This window comes from Mastigoproctus giganteus, chromosome 3 (genome assembly GCF_048544385.1).
Source record: "Mastigoproctus giganteus isolate SK-2022 chromosome 3, ASM4854438v1, whole genome shotgun sequence".
Classification (NCBI taxonomy): Eukaryota; Metazoa; Arthropoda; class Arachnida; order Uropygi; family Thelyphonidae; genus Mastigoproctus; species Mastigoproctus giganteus.
The window spans coordinates 42,608,448-42,625,401 of NC_143577.1; the positions used below are offsets into that span (position 1 = coordinate 42,608,448).

The window sequence follows — 16,954 nt, forward strand, 5'->3', positions numbered from 1 at the left end:
ACTAAAGGAAATAATAAACCTTTCTGAAACTTCATGATAATCAACTCCAGAGTGAACCAAAACCATCAATTCTTTAAGACCTCTCCAAGCATCCTCTTCAGAGAATCTCAAACTATTGCTAATGCTTTTGCCAAATTTTTTGACTTACTTCAACCAACAATCAAAATATCAAAACAGCATCCTAGTTGTTTATACATAAACAATGTTCTAAACCAGGGTCCGGCAAACTATGGTTCGCGGGCCAAATCTGGCCCTTGCTTGTTTTTGTACAGCCCGCAAGCTAAGGATGGTTTTTACATTTTTAAATGGTTGAAAAAAAAAAATCAAAAGAAGAATAATATTTTGTGACTGAAAATTTTATGAAATTTAAATTTCAGTGTAGAGTAGTTGCAGTTGTTGGTTTTTAGGAGCATTAGCAACTAAGGTGATATTGCTTCAGGGATATGCGGTGGTCAGTCCCTGACCTTTCCGCATCCTCCATATTTGGTGGCTCACGGGCTCGAGCCCCAGTCTAATCAAGAAGCGTGTACTATGCACTGCTGCTCCTGCCCACCTGGCTACAGAGGCACCAGTAGTTGAGTAGAAAAGTAGTAGTAGTTGATTAGTAGTTTCAAAGTTGAGTAGTTGCAACAGAGCCCATAAGTGGTGCTCTCGTCGCTTCACACTGCTGCTCATTGCACTAGAAATAGCAGTGACACAGTGATAACTTGACAGCGTTTCGAGTGCTATGCGAAACAGGTGGCACTCAAATAAAAATTTTCAAAAACAAATTTCCACAAAAAAAAAATTTGTGGAAATTTGTTTTCTCTCTTATATAAGTACCTAAATAATATCCCCAATTTTGCCTCTTGGCCCGCACACCTAAAATATTTACTACTGGCCCTTTACAGAAAAAGTTTACCAACCCCTGTTCTAAACCAACTAAACCTGGAAACTGAAGAGACTGATTCCTCCCCCAAAAACTCAATAATGATTATGTTATCTGCCCAGGTTGTATTCCACTTATTTTCTGAAAAATAAAAAAAATTATTGTTGGCTCTGTTTGTTTCACCCTTGTAATCACATTCAATCTTTCATACTGGGAATTTTCCAAACCACTTAAAGCAGGTTACTGTCAAGCAAAAAAAATTTATTAAGCAATTACAAACCACTCTATTAAACAGTATTGCCAAGATCGTTGATACAATAGTACATAGTTACCTTTACAACTATTTAAGACCTCAAATGGTTAAAGGCCTCCCATTTAGAATTCATACAGTGAATTCTAAATGGGAGGCCTTCGACGAATTAATCTTGGAAGCTACTAGGCTTTTCATACCAACTAAGAGATACTGTTCAAGATTTAGACATAAATGGATGTCAGATGAACTAATGAGGCTCGTGCTAGAAAAGAAAAATGCATGGTGACACAGAAGCCTATGGCAGATATAAGCTAGTCTGTAATCAAGTCACAAAGGAGATTAGGCAAGCAAAGTCTGATTACAAGAAATCCTTGGAAAAGGATGCAAAGAAAAACAAAAGACCTCTTTACTTATGTAAACTCTAGAAGGAAGGGGATGAATCAGATTGGTCCACTTGGTGTTGGTTGTTCAACTGTTGATGATCCTGCTCAGATAGCTGACAAACTGAATAAGTGCTTTGCATCTACATTCACATATGAGGAATTCTGTAAGGAAGGGGAGGACAGAAGTTTATTAAACTCTAACAGGAGCTAAATGATTTTGTAATAACAGAGAGCAAGGTACTGCATATTGGTAGCAGTAACCCAAGAGAAACATACCGTGTGGTACTACACTCAGGGAGGTGGAAAACGAAAAAGACCTGGGGGTAATTGTGCAGTCAGAATATGAAGTTCTCTGAGCAGTGCAGACTGGCTGCTAGAGCAGGTCACGGAGTTTTGTCAATGATATATAGGAATTTTGCTAGCAGAGACAAGTTTGTTTGTTATTTGGTTTTAAGGAGCATTAACAACTAAGGCCATATTCCTCCGGGGATATGCGGTGGTCACTCCCTGACCTTTCCGCATCCTCTGTATTTGGTGGTCACGGGCTCGAACCCTGGTCCAATCATCCAATCAAGAAGCATGTGCTACGCACTGCTGCTCCTGCCCACCTGGCTACGGAGGCGGCACAGAGACAAGGAAGTGATTATACCTTTGTATAAGACAATGGTCAGGCCGCACCTTGAGTACTGCATACAGGTTTGAAGGCCTCATTTTAGGAATGATATAGAGTTGCTAGAACGAATACAGAGAAGGGCAACAAGATTGGTGAGAGGAATAAAGGGGTTCTCTTACCAGGAGAGGCTTAAATTCGGTAAGTTGCAACATCTGGAGACTAGGCACCTGCAAGGTGATCTGAATGAGGTGTACAAGGCCTTGAATGGTTTGACCACCCTCAATGCTGGTGGGATACTTCCACTTGCTCAGATTAAGCATCTGAGGGGGGTATAGACTCAAATTGAAGAAAGACAGTTGTAGAACAGATGTACCAAAGTTTGCCTTTAGCCAGCAGGTAGTTGTTTGCTGGAACAAACTTCCATCTGTTGTTGTGGAAGTTGATAGCTTAAATAAATTTAAAGCTGAACTAGATAAACATTTGGAGTGACCGGATGGATGAAATGGGAAGGTTTTTTTTTTTTTTTTTCGGCTGATGCTTTATAAGCTTGCTTTCTTGCATCATAAGCCTCAACTAATGCTAATAACAAACCTCACTTTACAGCCTATCCACACTGTGAGAGAACTGCATATCAGTTAGTACCCAGTATCTCAACTTTTTTTTTTAATCTTCAATTATCTTAAGTTGTTAAGATAAGTTATCTTTAGTTGTTTTAATCTTCAATTATCATTGCTATTAAACAAATGCAGAACTTTGCATTTATTAATGCTCTTTTTACTGAGATTACCTGAATAATTTATCTAGACTTCTGATGTACCATGCTCTGAATATCACTTATTACAATATCAGTTAATTAATGAATATCCAATGGGGTACTGCCACAGCCGAATACAACACCTGCCTGCCTTTTAAAAAAATATAAAATTAAACTGTGTAAAATACAAGTGACACAAAATCATTAATGTCAAAATTTTTTTTTCTCAAATGGAAACTAAAAAGGCACATCATATGATGTACGAGGAAAAAAACAAAACCAAAACTAATATGAACAGGTTATACTCTATTACCTTTAACTAACATTCGAAAACAGAAGAAAGGCAAATTAGTTTATTATGAACAAGCAATATGTGTTAAAAGCAGTACATTTCCGATGACTTTTTCTGAAATAACCCGACATCTGCTTATCGTTTAGTTATTACTAAAATTGTAATAAAATGGAATAATTTATATTAAGATATGAGAATCCTTCAATACATTTTTAAAATAAATAATTTTACATCGCGCAATGATCAGCAGACAACGATCACAAAAGGCATACAGATATTTAAAAGCCGATTCAGTGCTACGTGAAGTCTGCTCAAGGTCGAGAGACAGTGAATAGCAGCTAACATACAGAAAGAAACTACTAGTATATTAATTAAAAGTTAATACTACATCATTTTCACTGTCAGGATATTAATAAAGCCACATTTACAGAACAGACAACCATAGCACTAAATCAAATCGTGTGCATTAATCAATAGCCTGAAACTACGAACTGAAACCCTCACAAAAATGTGGTAATCAGGTTATCCAACACGTGCACTGTTTCTCATTTTCTCTTAACCTCATCCACAGACGAATCTGATAATGAGGTTATGAATTGTTACATATAAATATGTGTATGAATACGTGTCACAGATTGACAGATATTGTCGGGAGTGAGAAAAAAAATATACATATAATAAAATCAGAACCACCCACCTTGAGGGCGTGAAGTACAGTACCTACAAAATAAGTAAGAAAAAACTGCAATAATTTAATGGTATAATTAACCGACGCAAGGTTCCCTACTTGAGAGCATACGTTGCAGCACCGCACGACTTAATTGTAAAAACTTCTACGTTCCGATACAGGGTTGCTTAAGCATTGTTTAATTGTTATCAGAATACATTCCCAATCAAAACTTAGTAACAAACTGATAGAGAAAAATCAAAGGGCATCCCTTTAAATAAACCATTATCAATGTTTTTTTTTTTTTTTTTATCTTTATCCATTTCAAACCATACTTCTCGTATTGACGAAGGGACACCAAAAAGAGGCCAAAATGTAATCTAATTTTCCAATTTAATTTTTGTTTTAATATTATTATTTTAAGGAGATGATTGTTCGTGAATACTAACCAAAACTTAGCTGCTCGATAATAACACTTGTAAGTTAATCATAGTATATTAATGTATGCATGGTGGCAGAGGCGGATTTAACGGCGGGGCGCACAGGTCCGCGCCCCGGGCCCCGACTTCTGAAGGGCCCACGCAAAACCCCAACTTTATACGCAAAACCCCAACAAATTAGTTGAACTAATAAGTTCAACTATTAGTTCAATCTTTGTGATTATTATTATGCTATTATTAATTATATTATACATATATTATATCAAATTTTATTGGAAATAAAACATTAATAGTACATAATATTTTTTATTTATTTAAAAAAATGGTTAGCATGTATTTTTATTTTCCCTGTCTTTCTCTTTTTTTAAGTGGCCCAATATTTTCTTCTGTGCCCGGGGCCTCAATCGACCTTAATCCGCTACTGCATGGTGGCACCTAAACCATCTCCACCGTATGATCAGTATCAAGTAGAACATCTACCAATAGTAAAAAAAAAAAAATAAATAAATAAATAAAAATAATAATAATAAAAGAGCCACTCTCCCACCGGGGAGCAAACACCAAATTGGCGATTGCTTCACGGTGCTCATCCCTAGAAGCCAGGGCAGGATCAACTTTTCCTTTCTGTGCACAATGCACAATCCACTTGTAAGTCACTAATCCAGCATCGAACCGAGAAATTTTGTTTTGGGGGGGGGGGCGAAGTTACATCTCGTACATTTCATATTAATAGTGTTTTCAAGCGCCAAACACATAGCACTGCCAATCATATAATATAAAAAATGTTATTTGTTGTGGGGGACAGAATTACATCACAAGACCATCCCCCCGCAGGTTTTTTCGGAATTTTTCGTCCCTGGACGAAAAATCAATATAGCCGAAGTTACTGAGGCTAAACTCCTACAACAAACACCCTGGAAAATTTTGCTACTTTTGTAAGAACTTTAGTTTAGGAAGATATAAAGAAATAAAAAATCAAATGGTCCAAAGTCAGATGAACAAGAAGGATGTTGTCAGCACAGATTACTAAGAAGTCATACAAATGTGTGCACATTATCAGATTTACAGAATTGGTATAGCATAATTAATTAATCGTGGATGCTACTAAAAGTTCCATATCTATTAAGAAATATTGTTCAAGGTTTAGGCCTAAATGGTTATCAAATGAACTAATGAGACTCGTTACAGAGAAGAAAAATGCATGGGATGCATATAAATCATCAAGCGACTCAGAAGCCTATCGCATATATAAGCTAGTCTGTAATCAGGTGACAAACGAGGTCAGGCAGGCGAAGGCAGATTACCAGAAATCTTTGGCAAAATTTGCTAATAAAAACAGCAAGGATTTCTTTACTTATATAGAAACTCTAAAAGGAAGGGGTTGAATCTGATTGATTGTTGCACTTGATATCAATGGTTCAACTGTTGATAATCCTGCTCAGATTGCAGCAAACAAACTGAATGAGTATTTTGCATCTACATTCACATATGAGGAGTTATTAAGGTTTGAAAATGGCAGAAGGTTATCAAATTGTAGCAGAGTGCTTAATGATTTTGTAATAACTGAGAGCAAAGTGGAGGAGAAATTTTTGAAGTTAAACATACCATAGGGGCTCACATCTGGTGAGTATGGGCTTGGCACACCCAGGGTCCCGAGCTGAATATCATCATTCTTCACTTTCTTGGTGATTTCCTTCTCTCTCTCTCTCTCTCTCTCTCTCTCTCTCTCTCTCTCTCTCTCTCTCTCTCTCTCTCTCTCAATGGTTCCTAGGGTAAATCTTTTTTTTTTTTTTTTCTGGCTGGTGCTGCATAAGCCTCAGGCTTCCCTTGCACCGTATGGCTAATAATAATAATAATAATAATATAGGCACCTGGGGTGATGGGCTCTATCCAGTTATATTAAAGAGGGCGGATCAGCAACTAAGCAAACCCTTAGCCATAATTATGAGAGCATCCTTGGACTCAGGAGGTTCCAACGGACTGGACATGTGCAAATGTATCCCCAATTCACAAAGGGGGATCGAAGGGTGACATTACAGACCAGTTAGTTTAACTTCTGTTCCGGGTAAAATAATGGAGTCACTGATTAAAGATGCATTGCAGGATCATCTAGACAAAACTGCAGCAATAATTCAGACACAGCCTGGGTTTGTTAATGGAAAGTCTTGTCTGACAAATTTGATAGGAATATTATGATGTGGTTACAAAGGAACTGGATGCGAAAAATAATTTGATATCATATATTTGGATTTCAGTAGAGCTTTTGACAATGTTGCGCATGGAAGACTATTGTACAAATTGGAGCAGAATGGTATTAAGGGTAAGTTGCTACAATGGATAAAAGGATGGTTGAGTGGAGAAGACAGAGGGTGGTAATTAATGAGTGCTGCTCTTCGTGGACTAATGTTATTAGCGGAGTCCCACAGGGTTCGGTGTTAGGTCCTCTGTTGTTTTGTATATTTCTCAATGATATTGATGAAGGTATATCAGGCTCAGTGTCGAAGTTTGCAGATGATACAAAGGTTGGCAGGGTTGTTAATGACAATAATGGCAGTGTGCTACTGCAACAGGATCTAGATAATTTGGGCAGAAGGGCTAGCAAGTGGCAACTAAAGTTTATCCTTGAGAAATGCAAAGTACTGCATACGAGTAGAAGTAACTGCAGAGAAACGTACCAACAGTGTGGTACTACACTTAAGGTGGTAGAAAATGAAAAAGACCTGGGAGTAATTGTGCAGTTAGATATTTAGTTTTCTGAGCAATGCAGACAGGCTGTCAGTGCAGGTCGTGGGGTTCTGTCAATGATATATAGGAATTTTGCTAGCAGGGAAAGGAGGTGATTGTCCATCTGTATAAGGCAACGGTCAGGCACGCCTTGAGTACTGCGTACAGGTCTGGAGGCTCATTTTAGGAAGGATGTAGATTTGCTTGAGCGTGTACAGAGATGGGCAACAAGATTGTTGAGGAGAATGAAGGCATCCTCTTACCAAGAGAGGCCTAAATTCTGCAAATTGCAGTGGCTGGAGACTAGGCACCTGCGCTGTGATCTGATTGAGGTGTATAAGGCCTTGAATGGTTTGAGTACGCTGAATTCTGATGGGAACTTTCCATTTGTTCAGATTACGAACCTAAGGGGGCACAAATTCAAATTAGAAAAGACAGATGAAGAATAGATGTGCGGAAATTTTCCTTTAGCTAGCGGGTGGTTAATTGCTGGAACAAACTTCCATCTGTCGTTGTGGAAGTTGATAGATTAAATAAATTTAAGTAGGAACTGGACAGGCATTTGGAGGGAACGGTGTGATTTTTTTTTTTTTTTTTGGCTGATGCTGCATAATCTCATACACTTGCTTTCTTGCATCACATGCAACTACTACTACTAAAACCAATTATTACATGCCCACACTGCGTAGTGTCCACTTGCCCGTTTCAGGTGGTAGATGACTTTCATCAACCGGTGAAATACCACCACTTTGCTTATTGGAGGCTTGAAGTGGTGAAACCCATGTTTAGTCTCTAGAGCAAAGTTTCCGGCATCGCCCCTCCTCCCATACTTCTCCTTCAACCCATGCACGGTACTAAGTATTATAGGTTTTGATACCTTTCGTGTTTGGGGTTTTCATAAAAAAAAAAAAAAAAAAACACCCAACATATTAGTTTCTGGATCATTGGGGAAAAAAGATCATTAGGCGGCCTAATGATCTTTTTTCTTTATCCATTTCAAATTCTGATTCTAAAGTAGGGCCTACCCGCAATGGATCAGAAAGTGTATTACGGCGTGTCGAATCACACGTACATGTCATTCGTATCCAAACTCTCCTTCAGAAAATTCTGTGTAGTACAGTTTCATAGAGGTATACTGTCAGATGATTCTTGTACTATGGACTTGGATCATTGTTCATCGAACAAATAGCACCAGGTGGTACATTGCATTCTGGTCAATTCCGCTCTTCTTATATTGTGCTAACAGTATGATGAATCCCAAGCGAAGTGGTAAGCAGGAGTTGGAAAGAGTTTTCCGAAGAGAACATGAATAGTGAAACAATCGCTGCATAAGAACAGAAGTTAGACAGCCATTATGAGAACGTTGAGGTTATAAAGGAGAAAGAATTTTTCTAGCATTGCATAGTATGAAGTCAGGGAAGGCAGCAAGGCCTGGCATGATACCCGTTAAATTTTCAAGTGGTCAGGATAGAGAGGAATCCCATTTATGAAGAGGCTAATGAATAAAATAACGAGAGCAGCCAAGATACCAGATGCTTGGAGGGAGACTCTTATAGTACCAATATATAAAAGGAAACACAAGACTGCAATAACCATAGACCTATCGAACTAATGAGCCAGACAATGAAGTGGTTATAGAGGGTTGTTGAAAGAACACTAACAGTTAAACTGCAAGACCAGATTACCAAGATCCAGCTTGGCTTTATGCAGGGAAGAAGAACTGCCGATGGATTATATAGCAAGGGTCCTGCAAGAGAATTGTAGGGAGAATGAACAAGCTCTTCACCTAGCCTTCATTGACCTAGAAAAGGATTATGATAAAGTACCTAGAAGTCTTCTGTAGAAGTTTCTGAGGAAGAGATGTGTTCCTGAGACCTATCTCACTCTTATCCAGGATATATACCAGGACAAAAGAAGTAGAGTACGTAGTGCAGCTGGAGTTAGTAATGCCTTCACTGTCAAAGCCGTCTTACACCAGGGCTCTGCCCTTATGCCGTTTCTATTCATCATCATAATGGACACACTAACTAGACATTCAGAGCAATGGCTCTTACAGTTTACGCTCTGCAGATGACATCGTGCTTAGTGGTGAATCTCCAGAGAGAATACAGGAGAAGCTAGAGAGATGGGTAACCTTTATAGGGTGGGAAGTTCTAAAAGTCAACAGGAGTGCTTTGGAAACCAAGATGGCTCTCTCAGCATTGGCAATGTACAGCAATAGGGTTAACAAATACAAGTACATTGAGTCGGTGCTGCACACAAATGGCAGCTGTGAACAGGACGTCCGAAGTCGAATAAAATTTGGATGGGCCAAGTAGTGGGAAATGTTTTGCAAGACAAGAAGATGCCAACTAAACCGAAATCAAAAATTTACAAACAGGTGGTAGGGTCATGTATATTATTTGGCTCGGAATGCTGGGCTGTCAGAAGAAAAGATGAAGGGGCTTAAATGTCAGCAGAAATGAGAATACTAAGGTGGAGTTTGGGAATATCACTGAGAGATAGAAGGCAGAATGAAGATGCGAGTCAGGGGATGCAAACTGCACCCATTAACATGAAGATTAAGGAGAACAGACTTAGATGGTGGGGTATGTCTAGCGTCGCGAGTTTACACACATTACCAAGCATGTGCCTACCTGCAAGGTTCCGGGTCAAAAGAGGAGAGGCAGGCCGAAGATACAAGAGAGCGGAATGCAGCAAGATATATAAGAACTAGGGCTCACTCCAGCGGACTGTGCCAACCTTACTTAGTGGAAGCGTTCCATCCATGTCGCTGACCTCTAACATTAGCATTAATGATATTAAGAGTAGGAAACCGCAGAATTTATTAACAAGTACAGATCACTGTTGAAAAAAAAGCCGTAAATTAGGGTTGAATTTGAAAGTGTCTGTAATTCTGCCCAGACACCATAGAAGGGAGTATATGATGAGAGCCGGGTCGATCAATACGGTCTTGGAAAGATTGTGCAGGGCTCAAGGGGTGAAATTTTTTTCGGCCTGGTCTGTACTTGTTAACATGAGAGACTGCTTCTACAGAGATGGGAAACACTTAAATAGAAAGGGTGCAAGAATATTTGCTGATGCTATCGAGGCAGTGTTAGGTGGGTCGGAAAACTGCTATCTTGGGGGAACACAAGGACTAATACATTAACAGTAGCCACTGGTAGAGGTGAAAGTGATTCTCGCACTGCTTCTATTGGAATGAGCAGCAGCCTGGAAAACAAGATGCAGGATATTTCAGACTGCTAGGAGTCATTGCGGTACATATAAACACATGGGTTGTGTTAGGGCAGTTAAGAATAGGAACAGGTGCATGTATACCTGCGTGTACACCAATGCAAGGAGTTTGGTAAATAAATTTGATGAATTTGTGGTTTTGTTCAAAACATTAAAGGGGGATATTGTTGGGACATCAGAGACGTGGTGTCACACAGATATAAGGAATGCAGAACTAGAATTTGGGGAGTACAACGTCTACAGAAAAAAAAAATCAAATTATTACTTTAGGGTTACCCGTAATTAAATATATTAACCCGTATTTGTGTCTGTAAATTGCGTATGTTCTGTGGTTGATTTGCCTGTTTTGCTGGACGAAAAACCTTGCTATCTACGCCTGAGACCAACTAACTCAGCCACGGAGTGAAAAAAGCCCATTAAAGTTCCTCTCGTCATCGACGGGATTCGAACCCAGTCCTTTTCCACTCGGTGTGGGGAGGGCGGTGACGATACGACTGTGCTACGCGCGCAGACTACGTCTACAGGAAGGATAGACAGGATAGGAAGGGAGGAGGGGTTATGCGATTAGTTAAGTAACACATAAAATCCAAGGAAGTGAAGCCAGTCGACATCGCTGGACAGTGCAGTGTTGAGTCAGTTTGGTGTGACATAAGCATTGGGAGATCAAAATTGAGAGTAGGAGTGTGCTATAGGCCTAATGACTCAGATGAGTATAATAAGGACCTGTACAGGGAAATAGAGTGGGCCAGTAAATCAGAGAGTCTTATAATGGGAGATTTTAATTTCCCAGATATTGACTGGAATTTGTGGATTAGTCACTCACACACTAGCAAGGCTTTTGTGGATTTATTGGATGATTGTTTTCTACATCAGCATATTCGGAAGGCAACTAGAGGGAGTAATACTCTTGATCTGATTATCAGCAGTGATTCTTCATGCATTAAGAATCTGCAGATAAAGGAACCACTAGGTGGCAGTGATCACAGTGTGCTGAAGTGGGATTTACTCAAAGAGATAACTACCATCAGGGGTAAAGGGAAGGGTTTTTGCTTTCGTAAAGGCGACTACGATGGTCTGAGACAGTATTTAAATTCTTTACAGTGGGACCAACTGATGATGTTACCAACAGCAAATTCAAAATGGGAAGCATTCAAAGTACTTATCTTGGAAGCTACTAGGCTTTACATACCAACTAAGAAATATTGTTCAAGGTTTAGGCCTAAGTGGATGTCAGATAAACTAATGAGACAGAGAAGAATATGGCAGAGAAGAAAAATGCATGGGATACATATAAATTAATGGGTGACATGGAAGCCTATGATAGATATAAGCCTGCCTGTAACCAATTGACAAACGAGATTAGGCAGGCAACGGCAGATTATGAGAAATCCTTGGCAAAGAATGCAAAGAAAAACAGAAAAGAGTTCTTTACCTATGTACACTCTAGAAGGAAAGGGATGAATCAGATTGATCCATTGTATATTGATGATTCAACAGTTGAGGATCCTGCTCAGGTGGCTAACAAACTAAACGAGTATTTTGCATCTACATTCACACATGAGGAGTTATTCAGGAAGGGGAATGCCAGAGGTGAAGTAAACTCTGGCAGTGAACTAGATGAATTTGTAATAACTGAGAGGAAAGTGGAGGAGAAATTGTTGAAGTGAAACGTAAGAAAGGCACCTGGGGTGGATGTGATCTATCCAGTTATATTAAAGGAGGCGGCAAAGCAACTAAGTAAACCCTTAGCCATAATCACGAGAGCATCCTTGGACTCAGGGGAGGTTCCCACGGACTGATGTGCAAATGTATCCCCAATTCACAAAGGGGGATCGAAGAGTGAGACGAGTAATTACACTCCAGTTAGTTTAACTTCTGTTTCGGGTAAAATAATGGAGTCACTGGTTAAAGAAGAGTTGCAGGATCATCTAGACAAGACTTCAGTTATAGCTCGGACACAGCATGGTTTTGCTAAGGGAAAGTCTTGCCTGACCAATTTCATTGGATACTATGATGCAGTTCCAAAAGAACTGGATGCAGCGAATAACTTTGATATTATATATTTGAATCTTGGATCTTAGAAACGCTTTTGATTCTGTTGCACATGGAAGACTGCTGCACAAATTAGAGCAGTGTGGCAATGGAGGCAAATTGCTGCTATGGATAAAGGGTTTGTTGAGGGTCAGAAGACAGAGAGTGGTAATCAATGGACACTGCTCATCGTGGACTAATGTTATTAGTGGAGTCCCTCAGGGTTCAGTTTTGTGTCCATTATTGTTTTCTTTACTTATAAATGATATTGATGATGGTATATCAAGCTTAATGTTCAATTTTGGAGACGATACAAAGATTGGCTGGGTTGTTAAGGGCACTACTGACGCTATGCTGCTGCAACAGGATCTGGAAAGGTTGAGCAGATGGGCTCAGAGGTGGAAAATTAAGTTGAACCTTGAGAAATGTAAAGTACTACATATGGGAAACAGCAACCCCACAGCAACGTATCAACTCTGTGGTACTACACTGACAGTGGTAGAGAATCAAAAGGACCTGGGGGTAATTGTGCCGGCAGATATGAAGTTCTCTGATCAGTACAGACGGGCTGCAAGAGTAGCTCATTGTGTCTTGTCAATGATATACAGGAATTTTTCTACCAGGGATAAGGAGGTGATTATTCGCTTGTATAAGGCAATGGTCAGGCCACACCTTGAGTACTGTATACAGGCCTGGAGGCCTCATTGGAAGAAGGATGTAGAGCTGCTGGTACGAGTACAGAGAAGGGCAACAAGATTAGTGAATGGAACAAAGGGTTGCTCTTACGAAGAAAGGCTTAAGTTTTGCAAATTACAGTGTCTGGAGACTAGGCACCGGCGAGGTGATCTGCTTGAGGTGTATAAAGCCTTGAATGGTTTGAGCATGCTCAATGCCGACGGGATTCTTACTCTTGCTCAGAATAATCACCTGAGAGGGCATTAATTCAGATTGAGTAGACAGATGTAGGATAGATGTGTGGAAATTTGCCTTTAGCCAGCGGGTAGTTGGTTGGTGGAACAGACTTTCATCTCTTGTTGTTGAAGTTGATAGCCTAAATAAATATAAGGCTCAGCTGGACAGGTATTTCGAACGAACGAAGGAAGGATTGAAGTGGAAGGGTTTTTTTTTGGCTGATGCTGCACAATCTTGCTTTCTTGCATCATATGCCTCGACTAATGCTAATTAGTTGAAGCATACCATGCAAGAAAGCAAGGTTATGCAGCATCAGCAAAAAAAAAAAAAAAAAAAAAAAAAAACCCTCCCATTTTACTCATCCATTCATTCCAAATACCTGTCTAGTTAAGCCTTAAATTTATTTACTCTATCAACTTTCAAAAGAAGGGTTCAAGAAATCAACTACCCGCTGGCTAAAGGCAAATTTCCACACATCTATTCTACAACTGTCTTTCCTCAATTTGAATCTATGCCCACTCAGGTTCGTACTCTGAGCAAGTGGAAGAATCCCATCAGCATTGAGCTTGCTCAAGCCGTTCAAGGACTTATACACCTCAATCAGATCACCTCACAGGTTCGTAATCTCCGGACGACGCAATTTGCAGAACTTAAGCCTTTCTTGGTAAGTGCACCCCTTTGTTCCCCTCAGCAATCTTGTTGCACTTGTTTGTTCTCATTCTAGCAATTGTACATCTTTCCTAAAATGAGGCCTCCAGACCTATAGACAGTACTCAAGGTGTGACCTGACCATTGCCTTGTACAACGGTATCTCCTTGTCCCTGCTTGCAAAATTCCTATATATCATTGACAAGATTCCATGACCTGCTGTAAATGATTTTGTAATAACTGAGAGGAATGTGGAGGAGAAATTGTACCAGTCATCTGCACTGCTCATTTTCTCTATAACTGGGACCCTAAGAGGTGCCCCAGTTATATAGAAAGGAAAGATTCATATTTTCTATTTAAAAAAATGGATTTAAATAAATATGACCACTTGGGGAAATGATAATTTTGACAATAATAACATAACTTCTATTAATAAAATTATAATTATTTGAAAAATAATTATATTTATCTGACGTATGGGTTTTGTTTCTTGTAAAAATTAACAAGAAACAAAACACATATTTTTGTTTCTGAGACTTTGTCCAGCAAAATGCATTACAATCATGTTTCATTTTAGGAAAGATGTAGAGTTGCAAGAACGAGTACAGAGAATGGCAACAAGATTGGTGAGGGACTCAAAGGAGTGCTCTTACCAAGAAAGGCTTATGTTCTGCCAATTGCAGTGTCTGGAAACTAGGCATGTGTGAGGTGATCTGATTGAGGTGTATAAAGCCTTGAATGATTTAGGAACTCAATGCTGATGGGATTCCTCCTCTTGCTCATATTACGCACGAGAGGGGGCATAGGTTCAAATAGAGGAGAGACAGCTCTCCTCTATTACAACAGATGTTCGGAAATTTACCTTTAGCCAGCGGATGGTTGTTTGCTGGAACAAGCTTCCCTCTGTCATTGTGGAGGTTGCCAGCTTAATAAATTCAAGGCAGAACTAGACAAACTTTTGGAGTGAATTGGGAGGTTTTGTATTTTTGGCTGATGCTGTATATGCGTGCTTTCTTGAATCATATGCTAATGTCTGGTCATTTACTCAATTTCAATTGACAATATCGCTAATGACGAGATCATCTTGTCTGTCATTGAGTGCCAAAGGTAGGTTTCGATCAGTTTCAGTTGTCAGAAACATCTTTCAGCACCGGAAACCCTTGATGTTTCTAATCAAAGGTTGCCGGTGCAGTAAAATATGTCATTAAGTTAGTAAAATATGTAATGCTTCCTATATATTTGAGAAGCAAGTATTTAGTTATTTGTGTTAGGGGTGAATTTAAAAGCTTCTCGTAGCTAATCCTACCCACTAGATAGAATAAAACAGATTTTTGAGCTCATTAGAAAGGCTTATTCTGATTACTTCACAGTGGTCGCTGTCAGTAAGGACGGCCATCATTCTGGTAAAAATGGAAAGCACTTTTAAATTTATTCAATGGAACGCACTTTTAAATTTATTCAATGGAACGCACTTTTAAATTTATTCAATGGAACGCACTTTTAAATGTATGCAATGAGCATACATTTGGTATGCTCATTGCATACCAAATGTATGCTCTGGTAATATTCACTCGTTACATAAAAATCCCCATAGTCTGTTATTATTTTGAAACTTCTCTTTCAGAGAAACAAGAATGGTGTCGATAGAAAACTCACATTTTTATATTTCTCCATCACTGCCTTACTAAGTGGTTGTGTCCCTCATCATCAAACATTTTTCATTTTCGCCCAGGTTCCTAAAAGGAAATCAGCATCAAGAGGTTCTGTAATCTCTTTTGCAATATAAAAAGGACTTTCAAACCCACTATTTCTGTACAGAGTTGATCACAGGTTCCTATCAAATCTGTGATTAACTAATTTTCTAGGCACTTTGATACATGGTCAATATAAGCCCCATGATTCAACTCAAATACCTTGTTTCATAACGTATAGTATGCGTTCATGGCATCCCAATCACTTATCGCTTGTTCAGATCACCTCTGCCGCCTCATCTAAAGCCGGACCTGATCATATGGAACACCTTTGGGATGTATTAGATGAATTCTGTGCCACATGCAGTCTGTTTAATAAGGTGAGTGTTAGTTTAATTCTGGTGGATTTACTATGAATTTTCCATGCTATGAATCCCCCAATTTCAAGGCAGTTAATAAGTACTGACTCATAGCTGGACTTTAAAAAGTCGATCTCAGAAACCAGCATTCAATGCAGGGATTTTTTTAAATTAGTGTAAGAAGCACCAGTCAGATCAGTTAGGAATATATAATAATGGGTTTGGTCATTCTTGAGAAGTGTTTGATAACAGTGTGAGGAGAGCGATTATGCTGTAAATTTTGTTTACCACACTAAATAGTTCATAAGTTTTTTCATAAGGTTGCTTTAAAAAATTTCATTTATAGTCATAGTAGATTCCAAGATTGTTATGTGCAAGGACAAGAGGAATAATTTAAGAATCAAAAGAGGACAACTTCTGAAGGATGTTGTTTTTAAGTGAAATTTGAAGATTTGATTAGAGTGTGAGTTGGTATGAAACAGATTGAGAGACTAAAGATGTGAGGAAAAACTCTGCAGATGAATTCTTGAGCCATGGTGGAAGATTGAACTGAGCATGAAGCAGAAAGGATTTAACATCATCAGCTTTAAATTTTCTGTTTATACTCCGGCACGACAACCAAGTCAGTAGAGTTTACATTAAATCGTCAATACAAATATTTATCGTATTTTGTAGTCACGGGCTTGAACCCCGGTCCACTCAAGGAACGCGTGCTATGCACTCTTGCTCATGACCACTCGGCTACTTCATGTGATAATATGAGTTGGAAGAGAGAGCATTGCCAAAAGTGTACTTCTTGAGCAGTAACATGGATGTGGTGCACCCAGGCAGTGACACAGAAGGGGCACCAAAGCATTCTTAAATGAATAAAATAGCTATAACAAAAGAAACAGCCTCTGAAACTAATTAACTATACACCTTGGCCTCAGGATAATATATGCTCCTCTCTTGAGGATTACCAGCCGAACATACAATTTGTATATTATTGTAGGAGATATTTTTGTAATTGGAAACATAAAACATGTATTACAGAGAGTAGGTAAAAAAGTTTCAGAATAAGCAATGACAGAATTGAAACAGCA

The 16,954-nt window shown here is 39.0% G+C and overlaps 1 protein-coding gene across 6 annotated transcripts in view; it reads right to left on the minus strand.

Moving 5' to 3' along the window:
- Positions 1 to 3,969, minus strand: part of Kyat (Kynurenine aminotransferase) — a 141,310-nt gene extending 137,341 nt beyond the window's left edge. The window contains exon 1 of one of the 6 annotated variants that reach the window (XM_090370506.1): positions 3,861 to 3,964. The gene's annotated coding sequence lies outside the window, so the exon portion shown is untranslated. Of the gene's footprint in view, positions 1 to 2,904; positions 2,997 to 3,184; positions 3,622 to 3,667; positions 3,725 to 3,860 lie in introns of those variants that run through there. The other 5 variants (XM_090370508.1, XM_090370503.1, XM_090370502.1 and 2 more) reach the window with 5 other exon arrangements.
- Between the last annotated feature and the right edge of the window lie 12,985 nt (positions 3,970 to 16,954).